This window comes from Podarcis muralis, chromosome 16 (assembly GCF_964188315.1).
Source record: "Podarcis muralis chromosome 16, rPodMur119.hap1.1, whole genome shotgun sequence".
In the NCBI taxonomy this organism is placed as follows: domain Eukaryota; kingdom Metazoa; phylum Chordata; class Lepidosauria; order Squamata; family Lacertidae; genus Podarcis; species Podarcis muralis.
In genome coordinates, this window is record NC_135670.1 from 36,843,664 (window position 1) to 36,865,494 (window position 21,831).

General features: G+C 45.0%; 1 protein-coding gene and 1 pseudogene across 2 annotated transcripts in view; both read right to left on the reverse strand.

Moving 5' to 3' along the window:
* TMEM132B (transmembrane protein 132B) overlaps positions 1-21,831 on the reverse strand; it is a 383,755-nt gene that overhangs the window by 63,467 nt on the left and 298,457 nt on the right. The window lies entirely within an intron of this gene.
* LOC114586561 (acyl-CoA-binding protein homolog pseudogene) lies at positions 20,759-21,174 on the reverse strand (annotated as a pseudogene).

The window sequence follows — 21,831 nt, forward strand, 5'->3', positions numbered from 1 at the left end:
GTGGTTTGTGAAAGAATGGGCTATGGATTTAAGGATCTGGAAATTTCAGGGAAAGGTGTGGAGTCAAATATTTCAGGAATGAAGAACTGGAGGAGAACTTGCTGGATCATAGAATTGTAGAACTGTAGTGTTGGAAGGGGCCACAAGAGTCATCTAGTCCAACGCCCTGCAATACAGAAATCTTTTGTCCAACGCCAGACTCAAGCCCACCACCAACCCTGAGATTAAGAGTGCCATGCTTTCCCAACTGAGCTATTAAGGACCATCAGAGGCCAGCTTCCTGTTCTCACAGTGGCTGACCAGATGCCAATTGGAATCCTGCAAGCCGGGCACAAGGAAAGTAGAGCTTTCCCCACTTGTGATTCTCAGAGATTGGCATCCAAAGGCACACTGCTCAGGCAGTGGAGATAGAACATAGTGATCCTGTGTGAGTGCCCAGAGGCAGTTGGAGGATGGATGGCGGCTAATGGATTGAGGCTGAATCCTGACAAGGCAAAAGTACTGTTCTTGGGGGACAGGAGGCGGGCTAGTGTGGAGGACTCCCTGGTCCTGAATGCAGTAAATGTGCCCTTGAAGGGCCAGGTGCGCAGCCTGGGAGTCATTTTGGACTTGCAGCTGTCCATGGAGGCACAGGTCAATTCTGTGTCCAGGACAGCTGTCTACCAGCTCCATCTGGTATGCAGGCTGAGACCCTATCTGCCTGGAGACTGTCTCGACAGAGTGGTGCATGCTCTAGTTATCTCCCGCTTGGACTAGTGCAATGTGCTCTACGTAGGCCTGCCTTTGAAGGTGACTCAAAAACTGCAATTAGTCCAGAATGCGGCAGCTGGACTGGTGACTGGGAGCAGCCACCGAGACCACATAACACCAGTCTTGAAAGACCTACATTGGCTCCCAGTACGTTTCCAAGCACAATTCAAAGTGTTGGTGTTGACCTTTAAAGCCCTAAACGGCCTCGGTCCAGTATACCTGAAGGAGTGTCTCCACCCCCATCATTCTGCCCAGACACTGAAGTCCAGCACCGAGGGCCTTCTGGCGGTTCCCTCATTGCAAGAAGCAAAGCTACAGGGAACCAGGCAGAGGACCTTCTTGGTAGTGGCGCCCGCCCTGTGGAACGCCCTCCCACCAGATGTCAAAGAGACAAACAACTACCTAACATTTAGAAGACATCTGAAGGCAGCCCTGTTCAGGGAAGTTTTTAATGTGTGACATTTTAATGTATTGTTAATCTTTGTTGGAAGACGCCCAGAGTAGCTGGGGAAACCCAGACAGATGGGTGGGGTACAAATAATAAATTATTATTATTATTATTATTATGGCCAAAGCTGGCTCCCAGGCCACACCCCTCACCAGTCTTCCTTTGCATTCTCCTTGAGTTGTTGTTGTTGTTGTTGTTGTTGTTCTTCTTCTTCTTCTTCTTCTTCTTCTTCTTCTTCTTCTTCTTCTTCTTCTTCTTCTTCTTCTTCTTCTTCTTCTTCTTTGGTATAGCAAGGCCAAGCAAAGGCCCTACCACAGCCACCTACTGGCCACAGTCTGAAGACATTTCAATCACAGCCTTTCCTGGAGCCTCATAGTCTTCACAGACTGTCACAGACAGCCCACGCCAAACCCCAGAGAGTCTATTCCTGGAGTCTTATCCAGTGTGACTTGGGATGTGTCTCTGAACTCCAAATATGCATTTTGCTTGCCTGGATGCAGGTCACCAAGGGGTGGATGAGAATATAGCAACCACCCGCCTACACGGAGGGAGAAAACTCACATTAGTTGCTCTGCCTGCTTCTGCTTCTGCCTCTGGCCTGGTCTGCTCCTGCTGCATATGGCCCCTGGAAGGTTGCTCAAAAGAGAATGTGGCCCTTGAAGAAGGTTCCCCATCCCCCAAAAGCAGACAATACTGGCATGGATGGACAGAGTCTGTCCAGCAGCGTCCTACATTCCTGCGTCTCATGTGTCCTGTGCACCCTTTCACATATGATCCATAGCAGCTAAGTGGTTTAAGGAGCACCGTCTGTGTTCCAATTACTATTAGATTATCATGCCTAGAAGCATTTAAAACCATGCACTCAATTCCTTTCCTTTCTCCCCCTCCCCTAAGCAGAGCCATGCGCCCTCACCCTTCTACAGAGACATGTGGCTTAGCTTTCGGTTTCCAAGGTATTTAAACATCTGGCTAAGAGCTGACAGTAAACAGGGGACAAATGGTGTGAAATAAAAAGCTACAGGATGGCAACGTGTCTATATTTTATTTTATTTTTACCCTGCACTCCAGATGACATAAACCAGATGCTTTATGCTCCCCCCCCCCCCAATCTGCTTTATGTTCATTGATGATTATGGGGTTTATTTCTACCCAGCTGTCATCCAGTGCAGAGGGACAGGACAAGATTGACTAAAACAGAAAATTAAAAGAAGAGGAAACACAGAATGCAAAATAGGAAACACGGCTATTTATTTATTAAGGTCATGGCTCATGGGTGACTTGAAGGATTAATCACCACAAGACAGGTGGTTTTGCATTTCCATAAAGTATTTAATACACTCCATAGAGATTCTCATTACCCACAGGGGGACATGGTATTTGTCCACCTGAGAGGTGATGAGAAGGGAAAGGAAGACTCACCCACCTAATCTGCAAAAGTCCGGGGGGCGGGTTGTGGCATTTGAACATTACGGAGAAAGGTTGGGGTAAAATCTTTTGGGCATTAAGATTAGAAAAAGAGCTTGCTGGACTGAGCAAAGGACTATCAGAGCCCAGCATCCTGTTGTGAGTCGAGAACCTACCAACCGCTTCAGGATAAGAAAGACACAAGGACGCAGTATATTAGGTTAATGGGCTAAGATAGGCCACAACTTTATTGATTACAGCATGTGAGTGGTATTGGCTTAGGCACTGGATAAAACAACAGAGCATGACTCCACCCACTCAGGAAGGGGTGAGTCTAACAAGGGTTAACCACCAGTAGGAGAAGCCTGTTGATGCAGATACAACTGTAAGCTCCCCCTGATGTCACCGGGGGTCGTGCCATGGCCCTAGCCATCAGCAAGGGAGTCGGACAGGATCCATAACTGCCAAATTCTTTTAATGGAATACCCAAAAAGTGGAGGAGTAGGCTATGGCCACACCCTGCCCTCCAATACACAAACATATTCCAATGCCTAACCGCCAATACCCAAAAAGTTGTGACGATTTGCCAAGAGGTAGGCGAAAAACCAAGTGGCCGGTGCCAATTTGCCAGCTGGATAAAAATTCCTACCAGGCCCCTTGGGCAACCAAGGCAACCAACCACAGGTCCATTGTTGTTGTTGTTTAGTCGTTTAGTCGTGTCCGACTCTTCGTGACCCCATGAACCAGAGCACGCCAGGCACTTCTGTCTTCCACTGCCTCACGCATGTTGGTAGCTTCGAGAACACTATCCAACCATCTCATCCTCTGTCGTCCCCTTCTCCTTGTGCCCTCCATCTTTCTCAACATCAGGGTCTTTTCCAGGGAGTCTTCTCTTCTCATGAGGTGGCCAAAGTATTGGGCCTCAGCTTCAGGGTCTGTCCTTCCAGTGAGCACTCAGGGCTGATTTCCTTAAGAATGGATAGGTTTGGTCCATGGGACTCTCAAGAGTCTCCTCCAGCACCATAATTCAAAAGCATCAATTCTTCGGCGATCAGCCTTCTTTATGGTCCAGCTCTCACTTCCATACATCACTACTGGGAAAACCATAGCTTTTACTATACGGACCTTTGTTGGCAAGGTCCATAGCAAGGTCAAAAACAAAACAATGAACTAAAGGGAGGGTGGGTGGGTGATCCAACGAAACCCAGCAGCGCAGTGAGGAGGAAGTGCTGCTGCGGCCGCATTTGAGCGGCTAAGCCCCACCCCCAAGCCTCCGCCTGATTGGTTGGCTGCCGGGGGCATGGCACAGCAGCCGGGACAGCTGAGCAGGGGCCAGAATGCCCCCTGCCAATGCGGGAAACAGCTCCCACTCACAACTCCTCCCCTCTGGAAGGAGGAGAGGCTTTCTCACAGTGGCCAACCAAATACCCATGGGAACCTCACATGGAAGACCTGAGCACAAGAGCCCTCTCCTCCTGTAGTTTCAAGCAGCTGGCAATCAGAGGCATACTGACTGTGTAGAGGGAACATAGCCATCATGGCTCATAGCCATAAATAGCCTTCTCCTCCACAAATTTCTCTAACTAACCCTCCTTTAAAACCATCCATACTGATGACAATCACTACAACTTGTGGGAGGAAATTCCGTAGCGTTAACTGTCTGCTGTGTTTCAAAAGTATTTTCTTTCGTCTGCCATAAGAACAGAATTCAAAACGTCTGTTGAAGGAAAGCACAGCACCAAGGTGAATCCAGAGGAGGGGGGGATGTGACAAGCAGCTCATTCTGCCTAGAGATTTGGGAGAAAATTTGCCTGGGTCACTGTTATCTTTGATTTCCATAACGAATTGCTTTCCATGAAATTTGTTGAAGTGATTACCAATAAAAAGTATCATAAAAAATCCATTAAAAAACATTAGGAATGAAAACACATATAAAAACAAGATCAAATCCAATGCAGATGCAGATTGGGATAATGATTCCTGCTAAAATGGCTTGTTGAAAATGGAAGGTCCTTAATAGGTGCTGAAAAAACAGACGGTGCCCTGTCTGCTATACAACAGGAGAGATCAGGCATCCCCAACCTGTGGCCCTCCAGATGTTTTGGGCTACAACTCCCATGATCCCTAACTAACAGGACCAGTAGGTCAGGGATGATGGGAATTGTAGTCCAAAACACCTGGAGGGCCGAAGGTTGGGGATGCCTGGGTTAGATGCTGCCACACCAAAGGCCTGATTCTGCATTGTATGGAACAGCTCCCCCCACCCTTCTGCCCCCAATGAGGTGGTATCTGTAAGGATCTTTCTCCTGCAGAGCACAACAAACCACTGGCTATATAAGGGATGAGACAATCGTGGACCAACTTATACCATCAGTTCGCTCCAGACGAGTGCTGAAGTAACACTCAGATCCCTGTCTCTCTGAGAGCCTAGGCTCTTCTTGAATCTAGGCTCACAGTGAGCTATCCATGGTCCTGATCTTAGGGGTTATTCAATGTCAACCTGCCTCATTAGCACACCTTGAACACAGCTATCCTTTGAAATGTGCACTTCTAGAAATTCTGCAATAGTTCCCCAACACCCAAGCCGAAACAAAATGCATACAAAAATAGGAATATGTATTTACTTGCTGATGTTGACAAGAGCATATAAAAAGAGCCTGCTAGAATTAGGCCAGTGGCCTATCTAGTCCAGCATCCTGTTCTACCAGTGGACAACCAGATGCCTTTGGGAAGCCCATATAATCTAATACTCCTCTAAATACCAAAGTATATGACAGGCTTAAAAAGAAAGCAAAAATTACAAGCAATAAAATAATAATAAAGTTTTTTTTAAAAAATAATCTAATCTGCACATACCAGCAGCACTGTTGTTCCCTGAAGGTTTGTCACAAACATTTGTAACATGTGTCATGAACCGCAGATTGTTGGCACATGTCACACATCCACAGCGAGTGTGTGTTCTATAACATTAGTGCCACTATAACAAACGTGTTCTTCTGAGTATGTACAGGAACATGTGGAACCACCAGGAGGACCTCTTCAGATGATCTCAAATGACCAGAAAGGTTGATTAGAGGAAAGTGTGGGCCAAAATGCATGGTGTTAGGTGAAACTGCTTTAAAAAATGTATAATTAGGTCACATTGTGTTTAAAAATGGGGGTTTTATTGGATGAAATGTGCATACAAATTGTCCTGCGAGTTCTAAGTAAGAATGTCAGGTATGGGAATTACTGAGGGAGTGTTGGTGGTGGGTAGAAATGTTACGACTGTGGTGGGCCAAGGGTTCGCAATCTTTCCCTTCCGTTTTTCACAAGGGGAGAAATTTGGATAGAATGTCTTTTATATGCTAGATTCTTGTGTCTTGTCACCTCAATAGGCTGTAGATTGCCTTTTTTAAGAAATGGAAGAGAGCTTCTCAACCACCACCACCAAAAAAAGGGGGGGGGGCACTACATGAAAATGCTGTGATGCTGAAATTCAGCCAATGTGAAGACTTTACACAATGTTGTTCTAATCAGATAATATTCAATAGGCTGATCTGCACTAAAATCAATAGGACATTCTGGAGGGTTTTGATTTGCAACTCTGCTCTTAGGAAAAATTAACAGATGAGTGAGCAGTTGTGTCCCTGTTCAAGCTTGCCATACTTGGTGGTCAAACATAAAACGACTAGAGGAGACAAAAAGTAGGGATATGCCTCCATGTATTTTGAAGGGTGGCGCTGTGGGTAAAACCTCAGCACCTAGGACTTGCCGATCGCATGGTCGGCGGTTCAAATCCCCGTGGCGGGGTGCGCTCCTGTTGCTCGGTCCCAGCGCCTGCCAACCTAGCAGTTCGAAAGCACCTCTGGGTGCAAGTAGATAAATAGGGACCGCTTACCAGCGAGAAGGTAAACGGCGTTCCGTGTGCTGCGCTGGCTCACCAGATGCAGCTTGTCACGCTGGCCACGTGACCCGGAAGTGTCTCCGGACAGCGCTGGCTCCCGGCCTATAGAGTGAGATGAGCGCACAACCCTAGAGTCTGCCAAGACTGGCCCGTACGGGCAGGGGTACCTTTACCTTTACTATTTTGAAGAGGGGAATGATATCCTGTTTCAACATGGCAGGCAGCCTGTGGAGTGCAGAAAAAGAGGAGTATGGGGCTGCAAGGATCAGGAATGGAAAACAAAGCTGGTCTGGCTCAGATACTTCAGGACCTGAGGCAGTTCCCAAAGGCAGGAGTCATTAAAGCTCAAAATGGGACCCAATGACTATCGGAATTTAAACATTCCAGTGCAGGTGTAAGAGGTTTAATGGGGTGGCTTTCTCACATGGACATGAGCACTGTGGCACCATTAAATGTTCGTGAAATTGTCCCTTTTGTATTCTCCAGCAGAAAATTGCTAAAGAGAAAAAATTCTTTTGTGGCTGATCTCATCTCCTGAAAAGTCTGAGTTGGCACTTTCAGGTTGGAACTCTGATATCTCTTTTACCACTAACTCTAAGTAGTGTACAGGTGTCCAAAACCCCATGAAAAGCACCCTCTGCTCTTATTAAATGAAATTATGGGTGCAGACAAGCAGATTCTGTTCAGCTTATCCAGGATGAGAAGAAAAGACTCTGCATGTATGGAATATTCAGGAAACACTGTATGTATGGAACTCCACCCATACTTTCAGAGTGACTTCATCTTGACCCTGTAGGTTCCAGGTCCCAGAGGTGAGCCAGAAAGCAAAGTAATCTTGTTTCAACCCTCAGAGGCCATGACAATTTAAGTACAAAGTGCACTTTGAACATGAAATTCTCTCCAGTCAAGTGGGAGAAGGCAACTCAAGTTGTAGCCGCCATTCCAGAATAATAATTATCTTTGTGTTTATTCCTAATTCCTCCTCTGAACTCGACTGCATTAGCACTTCAGCTGGGCTCTTCTTAATTACAACTGTAACCTGCTAATAGTGTTTCTTTGTTGTCTGAGAGAATCTACTTCTTATTCAGCCTTGGCTAAATTAAAATTTAATACAACATCAGGTCGCAACAGAACTAGGAAGCAAATGACAGCTGTTTAATTAAAACCTAAAGCTGATTAGATGGCACCACCGAGAGGAATACTCCAGAGGAAGAGTTGAAGGCTACAGAAACTCGCGGCAGGGGATAATGGCTCTATTTAAGTCCCCATGTATGGCCAGAGACAAAACTATTATCAAATGGCTGAGATGGTCAATTGGGGGCAGAAGGTCTACCAAAAGCTTGTTGGGAATCCAGTTCAAATTGTGATTGCCTCTCCCATTCTCCATTAACAAGCTGGAAGCCTCAGCCAAGAGTTGGGATTATCGGCAACAACTAAATGGGACATTAATGAAGCTACTTTATTAAATCAGTGAGTGTGGCAGGAAGCCCAAGTAATTAGGGTTTATAGAGTGTTACCAAATGAGGTGGACTGAGCCACACTGACAAAGAGGCAGGGAGAAATAGCTCCTTCTCAAAGCAAACTTTGCCTGACACATAATATCCTAGATTGTGGAGCAGGGCCATGGCTCAGTGACAGACCACACAAGGATGGTCTCAATCCTCAGCCTCTCTAGGTAGGGCTACAAAAGGTTCCTGCCTGAAATTCTGAAGAGTGGCTGCCAGTCAGGGCACAGAGGACACAGGTTCCCCATGCCTGCTGAAGACATTACTAAGCCAAAATGACCAATGTTCTGGCTCCACAGAAGCTTGTTGTTATTTAATTCAGAACTTTTCTCAGAACCATGAGGACTAGAACCTTGCTTAATTTGGGGGAAACAGCCACAGCGGGCTCTACTTATAAGGATGTCCTCTCTATCTGGCCCTTGGGACACTCTACAGCCCTTGTCCCTCCTGGCTGGCAATGTGTCATCGAACTGTGACTATGCCTCTTCCTTCCCTAGGTGGAGAGAGTGTGTGTAGATTGGAAACCTCTGGATTTTGCACGGATTGCACGGTTGGTAGTTTTAAATACCTGGGCATTTATATCTCTGAGGACCTCTCATGGACTGCAAATACTAATATGGTTGTGAGGAAGGTGCAGGGGAGGTTGTATTTCCTGAGAATGCTCAGGGGACTGAATCTATCTCAGCACCTACTTCTGTCCTATTATCACAGTACCATCGAGAGTGTCTTAACCTATAGTATATTATCGTGGTATGGGAGCAGCTCTGAAACGGATAAAAAAGCTTTACAGAGAATAATTAAAATTGCCCAGAATGTTATTGGGCTCCAACTACCAACCCTGGATGAGATCTTCACGTCTCGCACTTTGAAGAAGTCACACAATATCCTGGGAGATCCCACCCATCCTGCTCACAACTTCTTTGAACTGTTGCCTTCGGGCAGAAGATATAGGACAATGAAAACACGAACCACACGCCTTCTGAATAGTTTCTATCCAAGAGCTCTGATTGCACTAAATAATGATCTCAGGGCCAGTTGCAAGAAATAGCAAGCAGGGAGTAGGAAGGAATGAGATAGGTTTTAGGTTATGTTATGCCTTTAATAGGGTATGTTATATTCCGGATTATGTTATGTTTTTATAGATTATGTCTGAATAGGATGAGAGTGTTGGAGATACGTGCAAATGTGTATGTGAACCCGGTCTTTGGGGGGGGTGTTTGATTTTCGTTGTTGTGTATACTGTGTATATACGGACAATGACAATAAATTATCTATCATCTATCTATCTATCTATCTATCTATCGATTGAATATAACTTACTGTACAAAGGTAAGATTCACATCAGTTGCTACATGCAATTTTGTCTCTGGCCTTTCTCACCATTGGCATACAGTCCCTGGAGGATCACCCATAAGGCTATGCAGCCCTCAGTTCACCACCCCTGGAGCAAGGCAGTAGAGGATGCTACAATATCTTGGTCACTCTTATTACTGGTTGTGTGCCAGCAAGGAGGACTAATGACGACCCTGTAGGTCCCGGGGGTTAACAATCGGCCCCCTAAAGGGGTGTTGACTTTCGCTGTTGCCCAGTTAAGCCTATTTCTGACACAAGCCCCAGATACTGAACAAGGAAATCAGCAAATTGTTATCTTCACACTACCTGTCTCTGTTTCTAGTATACTTGGCTAGCCCATGGCCCAAATGGACTCTTGGCTTGGCCATTCATTAGCTGTTCCATCTACCAGCACACCAAAGTCTTCTGATGCAAGCACTGCTTCTGCCTGCTGAGATGGATGTCCAAGACAGGGTTTTTTACATTCCATGTTAAGAGGTTAATGCAAACACACTGTGGTCCAGTCAACCCAGCAGAAAACACTCTGCCATAAATTAGGAAGAAAAGTGAGAGGCCACCTTATGCAGCTGACAAATGCTACAGCTAAATGCCTTTTGGCATTTACTTGGAACAACTGTCTTTGCCAAAGAAGGCACTGAGCCAATCCATTTGTCTGCAGAAGAGAGTCCCTTTATTGTTATTCCTCTGCCTCACTCCTGCCCTGATGGCCCACCTTTCGAAAATAATTCTGTAAAAACAGTGATGGGGCAACCTTTAGCCTTGTTGGTGGGCTCCGACTTCCATCAGCCCCAGCCAGCATGGTCAATAGCCAGAGGTGATGCAATGTGAAGTCCACCTTCACCTGGAGGGCCACAGGCCACCGCTGGTGCTCACTGAGAGGCCAACCATAGGTGGAGCTTGAGCCAGTGACAGCCAAAGCCACCTAATTCTAGTTTTGTCCACACCTTCCTTCCTGCTGAGTTCTGCAATGGGCAACAACACTGAGACTGAGGAGGAAGAGAAGCTGAGAGTCAGGGCCACCTTTTAGACTTGTAAGTAAGAAGGCTGACACATGGGAGTTGGTTGAGCACAGACTAGGGTTGATGGGGCAGTACCCCACTTGCCCTAATGGGCAATCCTCCATTGGCCACTGGTTCTGCAGTCCTGGTGTAACAGTGGGTGGGAAGGGAAACTCCCAGAAGTCACAGGCCAGCCTTTCTAAAGGCAAGTCCTTAAAATGAAATTATAGTGGAAGATTGTGTTCATCCCTTCTTTTTCTGTATCAATTATTCACTGCTTTATTCCCACCCCCACCCTGCTCTGATCAAAGGGCAAGGCAGTATACATCTGATAAGTGAGCTTAATATCTAAATTAGATGCTTTGCTACAATGATTACAAGCCCCCATAATTTCTCTATAACACACTTTCTCTTCCTGCTTGGATGGAATGGTATTTCCAGGATTTCAAATACATATTAATGAATGGCAATCGCAAGGAAAGCTATGTTTATTTTCTGCCACGCAGGCCACGGTGACTCAGATGGAATTTTTCTTTTAAGGGGTGGGGGAAACTTGCCATTTTGGCCTCTGTGCTCAAGACAATTTACTCTGGAGGGCCGCCAAGGAACAGTTTAAAGGTTGCAACTTCCATCGCCAACAACCGCGGAAATGTTTAAGTGAGATGAGGCATTTATAAAGCGTGAAGCAATACTTCCGAAACAGCGGTGAGAGGCGGAATCATTGACTTAATTGCCGTACATTCACACTTGACATTGCCTATGGAGGGGGTGAGAAATCAACCGGGGAGGGGGCATGAGTCAGTCAATGGCAGCACATCAGTACCAAACATTAACATAAGAGCCCTGCTGGGTCAGGCCAGAGACCCACCCACTCCAACATCATGTTCTCACTGTAGTCAACCAGATGACGATGGCAAGCCTGCAGGCAAGGTCTGAGTGAGGTTGTCCCCATTTGTGATTCCCAGCAACAGTGGTTCCGCCTGCTTCCAAAGATGGAGGTAGAACATAGGCTTCATAGGTAGTAGCCACTGAGAGCCCTATCCTCCATTCATACCTCTAATCCTCTTTTAAAGGCACCCATCTGGAAATCTAGCATTTCGGTGACGCAGTTGTCTTTACAGCACCCTGAGCTCCCTTCTAGTTGCTGTGCCATGCCAGCTCTTAAAGTACCTCCAGCCTGTTCATGGCTTACAGGTGGTAGATTATCTCTTCTTCTTCTGCACCATGTGTTTGACCAGGAGGAAGGATATGAAATCCTATTTTATCTTGGGGTCTATATTTCGCAGCATATGTTAATTGCTAAGATGCCACGGCTAAATCATCTTCATTATCCAAACTTAGGCTTCCCCCTGGAATAATATTAAATGTGGCTCACAAGTTCTACTGAGGCGGAAAACTGAAGGTAGCACAATTATACCATATCTCTCTCTCTCACTCACTCACTCTCTCTCTCTCTCTCAGTGTGTGATTTAATATTAATTTTCTCTCACAGGATAAATCCGCCCCTACCTGATATTCCCTGGGGAATCCTAATGGGAAGTAAAGCTGTTACGCAGGTAGATGCGAGGTGGGGAAAGGACTGACCTTTAACTTTGAAATGATAGCCTGCAGGATCTTGACTGTCCCATCTGTCAAAATGGATCACTGTTAATAATGAGGTACAACTCAGAACAGTTAATATGCAAAGAAACCAGCTGGAGAGGAGAAAAATAAAAGTTAGGGGGCAGAAGGGAAGGGAACTTCTTTTATTTTCTTCCCAGAAATTGTGATTTCTTCCAGAAATGATCTCTTCTTTTACAGTGCACCTTACTGAATAAGCATTAATTCAAGCAAATTTTCTGGTGGCCGGATATACCCATAATCCAGCTCTCTTTGGATAAATGTCATATGGAACACAGAGGTGGTTGGACCACTTGTGTGTATATACACCAGGTGTGGGGACCTTTGGCGTTGCTGAACTATAACTCCCATCACTATAACTTTGGTGTTGCTGAACTATAACTCGCATCAGCCCCAGCAAGCATCACCAGGGATGATGGGAGCTGTAGTCCAGCAACATCTGGAGGGCCAAAGATTCCCCACAACTGGTACATACCATAATTCAGTGCAATATCAGGCAGAGAAACCAGTTTTCCTAAGAATCTCAAAGCAAGCAAGTTTCTGGTCCTTATTGACATAAGGAAGTTGCACGTGAGCAACGCATGCTGAAATCAAAGCAGCCACAAGATTTCCTGTGACTGTGAGTGTTGGTTTAGTATCCTGCATTTCTCCACAACATCATTATAAGTAGTAGATCCCTAAAGGCTTCCCCATATTATGAAAACTGTGTCTCCTCTTGCTTGGAGGGTGTATGGGGAAAGCGGTTCGTTCATTCACGTGTGGTAGGAATGTAAGGAAAGTCATGAATTCTGTGCCCTCAACCCTAGATGTAAACAATGCTTATTAAAACGGGCCATGCAAATTCACTTTGTATCACACTAGTATTATTTATTAAATTTGCTGGTGACTTTATCTTGCCCAAAGCAGCCCAAAGCAACTTACTTACAAACAAGCAAGCTGCTTGTCTCAGTACAGAGCCTGTGTTCATCCACTGAAGAATTTTAATTGTGTTTTCCCCACCTTCCAAATGCAGAGTCCACATAGGAACATCATTTTCAGTTTCCTTCTCATGACAAATTCTTCCTTCAACCATGACTTGTTTGTTTTCCCATAGAGCCTGAAGACTTTTTCCAAAACACACATGCTGAACAGCTCTTTGCTTGTTCAGTCCTGTCTCTACATCTGATTATCTCCTCTTCTCCTTCCCAACTTTTTTTTATATTAAGAATGACCTCAATCTTGCTTGAGTTCAAAATGAAGTCCCACTATTTTATTATTATTATTATTATATCTCCCTGCCTGTAATTCTCAGGAAAGACTTCATCTGTTTCTTTTGGAAAAGCCTCGTTTTGACATCCTACTTCAGAGGACGTGCCTGTTGCTTTTGTTACCTGAGGCTATTATTTGAGCATTGATGGGATTTTGCAGCCAGGTGTTCCCTTAAATTAAAGCCACTTGCAAAATTGTGCAATCCTATGCCAATATCTGCTGGGATGAGCAGTTTAGGATGCAGACCATCTCTGGCTCAGCCAGCCATTAAGTCTCCAACCCCAGCTCAGCCAAAGATACACCGGCTTAACTTGCTTAGCCACGGCCCTGTTGGCTGAGGAAAGGGCCAAAGAGGACATTCTGGGGCATGGTGTGGTGGGACCAGAAAGGGGGGAACTAAGGCTGGACCCTAAGTTGGTTCAGCTTGGTCATATGGCCAGGCAACCTGGCTTAAAACACTCTTTTATAGGCTTGTTACCTCTCTGCCAAGTTTAGGCACAGCACCATCAGCAACCCCACTGCTGCACAGAGTTTGGATGTGGTGTAAACTTAGGCTGATGTAACTTACCCCAGCTTGCTTTACACCAGCTTCTCATGCACAGGATTGAGTTTGTGGTGATACAGGAACAGGCCTTTTCAGTGGTGGCTCTCTGTTTCTTGAAAGCTTCACCAGGGAAGCACGCCTAGCCCCATCTTTGATATTAAGTGATAGGTATAAACATTTTTCCTACTCAGAAATAAGTCCCATTTATTTCAGTGGGGCTTACTCCCAATAAATAGGGACAGGACTGTAACCTTGGGATCAGCATGAATACAACAGAAGTTACAGAGAAGGTGCTGGTAAGTCTTTCTTTCCTTGGGCCTCATCTGCCATGTCTCTTAAGTGGAAGATGTTAACGGGCATTTACTTTGGTATCACTACAGATGGCTGAATGCACCCAGGAGGAACTCCCAGAAGCCTTTACTAAATGTAACTCATGTACAAAGCTGTATTTTGAAGCGTCTTCTGATGTCATCTCAAAGGACGCATGAAATATCCAAGCTGATGAGAAGACAATGGAAAACAAGGCGGCGGCAGCTGGTTTACCTAAGACATTTAAATAGGATCCGGCTGCAACCCAGATTAAGAGCCAGAAGTGGCATTTGGCAAGGAACGGTAAAGAATCAGCCCCCTCTAACTGCCCCCATTCATTTATGAGAGGAAGAAATGGGGAGAAATCTGATTCAGCTTGCACTTAAAGGCAAATTATCATATTCACACTTTATGAAACAATAGGAGAACCAAACGCAGCCATCCTTCACACCTATTCGAATTTTACAATGCAGCTCTTTAACTAAACAATGTCCACCAAAATGCATACATTAGATGTACACCCTCAATTAAAAATGTGTTTCGATTATTTTGCTCAGCAATAAAAACTCTACTATCTTTTCCCACAAGCAAACTTATGAAGTTGCTTTTTGGAGTGAGCGGAGACCTATGCTCACTTAGTGGGAGTAGGAGAAATTTTCAAGGGGGGCACATTTAAAAGTGAGCCTACTTAATATGTGCATCCCAAAATACTATGTGAACTGCAAAAAAGGCCACCCTCCGAAATGTGAATTTCTCCTTTGCAATGCAGCTCTCCAGGCAAGAAAGACATACACGAAGTCACAGGTAACGAAATGGCAAATGCAAGCCAGTGTAAACCTGCAAAAAGTGATGCACATCAGGGAAAGGCAAGAAAGAAAGTTCTTCTTCATGCAAAACAGAGTTACACTATGGAACTCACTCCCACTGGAGACAGGGTCCCAGGGTCCCACACACACACACACCATCCTTAACTTAACTTCTCACGCATGTCTACTTGCATTGCTAAAGTCAGAAAATGGACTGGGTGAGGGAAAGAGGGAGTCAGAGTTCTTCCTTTCAATATGTCCCCACTGTGCACAAATGTATTTGACCTCAGAGACCAGGCACTTGAGAATAAAAAATCACTCTCGCTGAATTGTTCCGCCTGGAATGGCTCTTTGCAAGACGCCGCTCTCTGAGGTCATTTGCTTCTCTCTGAAGTCTTCAGTTGGTCATTGTTAAAACTGTTTTCTTTATGGGGAGCGTAAGGTGCTTTTGTTGGATAATGAAAACAAGAGCAGAGAGGCCAGGAAACTGGCCAGGAAACTGACCTAAAGAAAGATGGTTGTCCAGTGGAATGTTCTTCTTCTTCTTCTTAAACTAATATGTAAGCTCAGTAATGTCAACACAAAGAGTGGGGAGCATCTGTCATTCTGAGGGCCACATTTCCTTTTGAGTAACCTTCTGGAGGCCACATGCCAGGGGTGAGCAAGGCCAGGGGCAAAAAGTGGGGCGATGAATATAAATTTATCTATTGTGCAGTACAATGCAGCTCAACAACCTGAGAAGGTAGCTCATGTAGGAGAAAGAAAACTCTGATCCTGAACCTCCGCTGCCTTGGGGGATATCTTTGGGAGAAGAAAAAGCAAAGGAGTAAACCCTACACATATCCAGAGTGGAGTCCCTAAGATGGTTGGATAGCACCTTGTATGCCTCCTTCCAGCCACTCTGCAGCCAAGCTGGTGCCAAACGTTTTGCTCTGCTCTCCTTCGGACCACTTCATCTGGGCAACCCAGATCATCACCTGAGGCCCATCTTTGTGTGATTCCTCCCCAGGAAATCCAGAGTGTGGCAACTCGAGAACGGGCCTTTTCTGCAGTGGCTCCCTGTTTGTGGAATGCTCTCCCCAGGGAGGTTCAGCTGACACCTTCATTACATAAGTTCAGGTGCCAGGTGAAAACAATGACCTGTAACCAGGTCTTTTGCTGATTAGACAATCTATGACCTTTTAAACTGGGGGCGTGGAGTATTGCTTTGTTTGTTATTATGTTAGGTATTTTTGAGTTTTTATATTGCAAACCTCCCTGTGATTCTCGGATGGAGGGCAGTATAGAAATTCATTTAATAAAAATCACTCCTACTACAAGATCTGGAGAGCTACACAGGTTCTCCATCTCTGCCACAGGCTTTTGAAAACACCCCTGTTATCTCTTGACTGGAGTCTCCTGTTTCAACTGCCCTGTCTGTTTATTTGAGATGCTTTATTGTGCATTTTAATTATGGATGTTCATATTTTAATATTTGCTTAATTGGTTTTTTATCCTTTCTAAACCAATTAGCAGCCTCTGTTGACATTAAAAGGCATATACAGGTGACTCTCAAATTACACTGGGGTTACACATCTGGGAACAGTGGGTGAAGCCAAAAGTGTGTACAGTGAATGCACATTGGGTTCAGTGATGGTGTCAGGGACTGGACTGCGGAGGAATGGTGGAGACCGTCCCCCCTTCTCCTGAAACTTCCAGAGGAGAGGAAGACAGTATAGATTTACAACAATGGTTTGCAGAAGATCACAGCTCTGAGACAGAAGAGGGACAATGCGGGGAGATAATAGGAGAAGAGGAGAGGGGAGGAGCCAAGCTGGAGAAGCTGGCTGACACGTTATCACTAGAAAGCATTCCAGGGCCCCCTTCTCCCAGAACCCAGCGAACAGTGAAAGTAGGAGAGCAGAGAGCTAAGAGGCAAATGACCTTAAGCTGCCACCATAAGGGTGGTGGTGCTGTTGATGACTGTGAACGGAATGGGGGAGGGGATTACTCAGAGCAATGCCATTACCCCGAGAAGCAACATTTCTAAACCTCTCTCTGTGAACATCGAATAAAAGACCTTGATAGGAGCTTCTTGTCTATCTTTTACTAGTAGCCTGCCATGAGGGGGAGGGATCGGATACCCTGAAGCCTGACAGATGAGTGGGATTGCCAAAGCCCTTTTTTCCTGGACGTCCTCCCACTTTCCAATCACTTTTTTTAAAAAATGCATATGTTTGCCAAGCGCATAAGTTGAAAGCATGCAAGTTAAGTGCACGTAAGTTTTGAGTTACCTGTGTAAGTTATTAATCTTGTTTCTAGCCTTTCCTCATAGGATTTGGTCTTCAAGTTGTTTACACTCCAAAATTAAAGTGTTTTTCAATGAAAAAATTGAAGTGTGACAGGAGCATATTTTATAGCAGGGATTCTGTAACCCCCATAGGATCATGAACTGTCACTTATTGCTCTTTTCAATTCTTATATATTGTACCTTATTGCATTCAGATTGTAATATGGCAAAATGCAATACATTACAAATAAAAGGAGTGACTGAAACTACAGTTAAAAATCAATGTGAATATATAATGTAATGGATGTGGCATCTTGTCTTCAATGACAAATTCATGGACAGAGCCTGGACCATCGTTGGACCATAGACCACAGTTTGGGAGCTGTCACTTTAGGGGACTTGCAAAATCATATATAAAGTAAAACTGGACCTGAAAAACGGCAGAACCGGTAAAAGTGGGAAAACAACACAAAACAGCAAGACTCCTCTTTGCTTGCCCAAAGTAGCAATTTTGTTCAGCTACAAGGCAGAGGGCACACTGCCTGCCGGAGAAACAATGGACTGAGGGGAGGTAATCTGCTTCAAAAAATCTATTTTTAGCATCAATTTTATCTGCTAGCAATTTACCCTCACAGCTTCTCTCTCTCGGCACCTGTTTACTTCTATTTTAGAGGCCATTTTTATTGTGCTTTGAGATGAAAAATTCAATCCCAAATTTTTTACCTGTGCTAGGTTCCCCCCCCCCCCAAAAAAAAACATGTGTTATGTTGACTGGTTGTGATGCTGCAGCAAAAAACGCTAATGCTATTCTAGGCTGCTTCCACAAAAAGTATAGTGTCCCAATCAAGGGAAGTAATAGCACCACTCTATTCTGCCTTGGTCAGACCACACCTGGAATACTGTGTCCAGCTCTGGGCACCACCATTTAAGAAGTGACAAGTTGGGACATGTGCAGAGGAGGGCAATAAAGCAGAGGTTGGGTGGTCCTATGTCATGTATGATTTAGCTGAGATACCTGCATCACAAGGGGTTGAACTAATGACCCGTGAAGCCCCTTCCAAGCCTAGTTTTATGATTCTATGATTCTCCTCTCTCCCACAGTATAACACCTAATCCCACAGTAATATCTAGCATGTCAAATGTACCTGGGTTTCCCCACCTGCTTCGAGCAGCAGTCAATGAAATCTCTCCACACAGTGACATCACATCGCAAGTTTCCTGGTTTGAGGTGTTACCGGAAGAGAGGGGAGCCAAAGGAGAACGAGGGCTGTGGCTCAGAAGTAGAGCATCTGCTTCGCACTCACAAGGTCCAAGGTTTGAACCCTGGCAGCATCTTCAAGCAGGGTTGGAAGAGACTGTTAGGATATTTCCGTTCCACCTTAAAAGGGAGCAGGCTTTGTGAGTCACAGAGTCTGCGTATTTCCTGTCCACAGGAAGTTTATGTTGTCTTTGCTTTCGTTTCTCTCTCGGTGCCTGAACACTGAAGCAGGCAGTCATGTTTTTTTCTTTGTTCTGACCAACGCAGAATAAAATTGTAAATAATGCTCTCCTGCGTGCATCTTTTGTTGTGCATTATCTGCTGATAAGAGCGTGCATCAGCTCTGGAATGTGGCAAGCTATTTCTGGAGCTCGTGTCGCTAATTGCTGATACTACGTGTCTACGGGAGATCGATGGACGTCCGGAGGCGACGTGGGGCCATGATGGACTTTGTCTCCCTGGCAGTATCCCAACAGAGACTTCCTGCATCAAAGCCTGGAAAGCCACTCTGCCAGTCAGTATAGACAACCCTGAGCTACAAGGCATTTTTTCTAGAAAAAGAGGTGCTGGAACTTGTTGAGGGAAGCACCCAGCTAATGCACCACTTGCCATGCCAGCCACTGCCTCCGTCACAAAACAAAGATTGTTGTGCTGCACGCAGCCTCTGGAGCACAGAGTTCAGGCTGGGGGGGAAAGCCCTGCTCAGCTAGATGAACAGTGGTCTGACTCAGAGTAAGGCAACTTCCTATATATGTTGCTATGGCTGTTCTTTCTGTGGCTCCTGCAATGCAAAGATTCCCCACTTACTTTATGAGAAAAAGCTGGTCGACACATTACACTTAACAGAGCTACAAGCTGCCTCTAGGCATGTAAATGTGGAAGGGTGTACACTTCTTGATTTGTACAGCTCAGCTTCCATGTACACAAGTAAACATACTAGACAGTTGTTGAACATTACATGTGAATAACTGTATGAGCATAAAGTTCAATTATTTCATATACATAGGCACATAGACTGTACACCTGTTGATGGTCTGTTTATGACATTTATATCCCAGCTTTCCTCCAAGGAGCTTGAGGTAGTATATGAGGCTCTTCTCCTCTCCACTTTATCCTCATAACAACCCTGTGAGGTAGGGATAAGTTAGACTGGTAGAGAGAGACTGGTTCCAGGTCACCCAGTGAGCTCCATGGCTGACTGGGATTTGAACCGTGGCCACTCCAGGTCCTAGTTTGATACTCCAGCCACTGCAATACACTGGCACATGTGAACACCCCAAATTCACAGTATTCCTGTGCAGCACTGTGAGCAACCTTAGGATATACTCTGAATCAATCGGTTTAAATTAATGGGCCTAGCTTAGTCAAGATCATGTATTTCAATGGAAGGGGATTTCAAACAGACCCACTGAAACGCATGAACAGGACTAAGTTAGGTCCACTCATTTCAAGTAGGGCTTCGTTTAATGCTATTCACAGTGTCTTACTTGCAGGACAAAGTCAATACAGTGGTACCTCAGGTTACAGATGCTTCAGGTTACAGACTCCGCTAACCCAGAAATAGTACCTCGAGTTAAGAACTTTGCTTCAGGATGAGAACAGAAATCGCACGGCAGCAGTGCAGCAACAGTGGGAGGCCCCATTAGCTAAAGTGGTACCTCAGGTTAAGAACGGTTTCAGGTTAAGAACGGACCTCCAGAACGAATTAAGTACTTAACCCGAGGTACCACTGTAAATATATCACTCTTTTTCCCCCATAGGAAGACCAATATGGAGAAGAGAGAGGCTGAGAAGTCAGTGGGATGGTTTGGAAGACTGCACAGGCCAAATCTGGCCCAAGGGCTGCCGTGTGGTTCTGGTGGCATCTAATCCCATCTCCAGAGAAGCTTCTATGTGAGAACCGGACATAACGGTGGAGGGTATTCCTTCCAGATTTCACAGAGTCATAGAATTGTAGAGTTGGAACAGACCCCAATGCTCATCTAGTCCAACCCCCTGCAATGCAGGAATCTCAACTAAAGCATCCCTGACAGATGGCCATCCAACCTCTGCTTTAAAACCCCCAAGGAAGAAAAGTCCACCACCTCTCGTGGGAGCCTGTTCCACTGCCAAACAGCTCTTACTGTTGGAAAGTTCATCCTGATTTTGAATCAGAATCTCCTTTCTTGCAACTTGAAGCCATTGGTTCAGCCCCTACCCTCCAGAGCAGCTTGCCCCATCTTCCATGAGACAGCCCTTTAGATATTTGAAGATGGCGATCATATTTCCTCTCAGCCTGCTCTTTTCCAAGCTAAGCATACCCAACTCCCTCAACTGTTACTCATAAGGATGGGTTTCCAGACCCTTAATTTTTTTCTTAAAAGAAGAAAAAAGTTTATTGCAAATAATGATGTTCACATCAGTCTGAAAATGAGTAGTGCCCTTGCCTTTGAACTACTTGTCCAAAGAAAATCTACAGTCCATATTTCTCTATCATCTCATTTGCTTTAGAAATGTAAGCCTTCATGGCATCTTCTTTTGACATACCTTTCTTCTGGTTCCATGCTTCCCATTTTGCTTTGCCTTTCAAATCCAGCATCCCAGGACACTCAATATTAATATTTCCCACGGTCGACTGCTTGTAGAGTCCATACAGTTCTTCTAGTTCATCGTCAGTTGGTTTGGTCTTTAGTTTTTTTACTTTTTCTGCCACAGTGTTGAAGTTGGCCTCCAGAGTCATGGTGCACAACCTGCAATGGCTCCTGCGCTCTCAGCAAAGTCCCGCCCCCGTCCGGAATGAAGCCCTTCCAGACCCTTGTTTTGGTCATTCTTCTCTGCACTCATTCAAACTTATCAATATATTTCTTAAATTGTGGCGCCCAGAACTGCACAAGTATTCTAGGTGCAGGCTGACCAAGGCAGAATAGAGTGGTACTATTACTTCCCTTGAGATCCCAATTATTTGTCATTTGGAGCAATTACATAATTTCTGTCATACGCTTGGTTAATTGCATCACCATTTTGTAGATGTGCCAAAGCAGATGACAGGGTCAATGTTTACCCCCAAAAAGAGAGGAAAACTCAAAAGGTGATAAATGAATAAGTAATCAGGGACATTAACCTTGGGCAGCTGTTTCAACATTCTGGATCGGAGATTGTCTGCTGGGCCAATATGTTGAAACAGCTGCTGTTATATTTTAAGATAATTTTATTCAGTGACTTAGAAGGTGACTGTTGTAGGAATTTAGCTGAAAACATTTCAAGTATAAAGCTGAGACCTTAACCCATTTCTTATCCCAAAAGACACAGCAATACAGATGGGATATATTTGTGGACACACACCCCACGCCTGCCCCGATTACACTTTAATAATGCACCCTGAAGTTCAAATCTCACTGAAAGTTTGTTTCCATGGTGGTAGTTAACTAAGTTTAATTCAGAGTAGATCTATTCA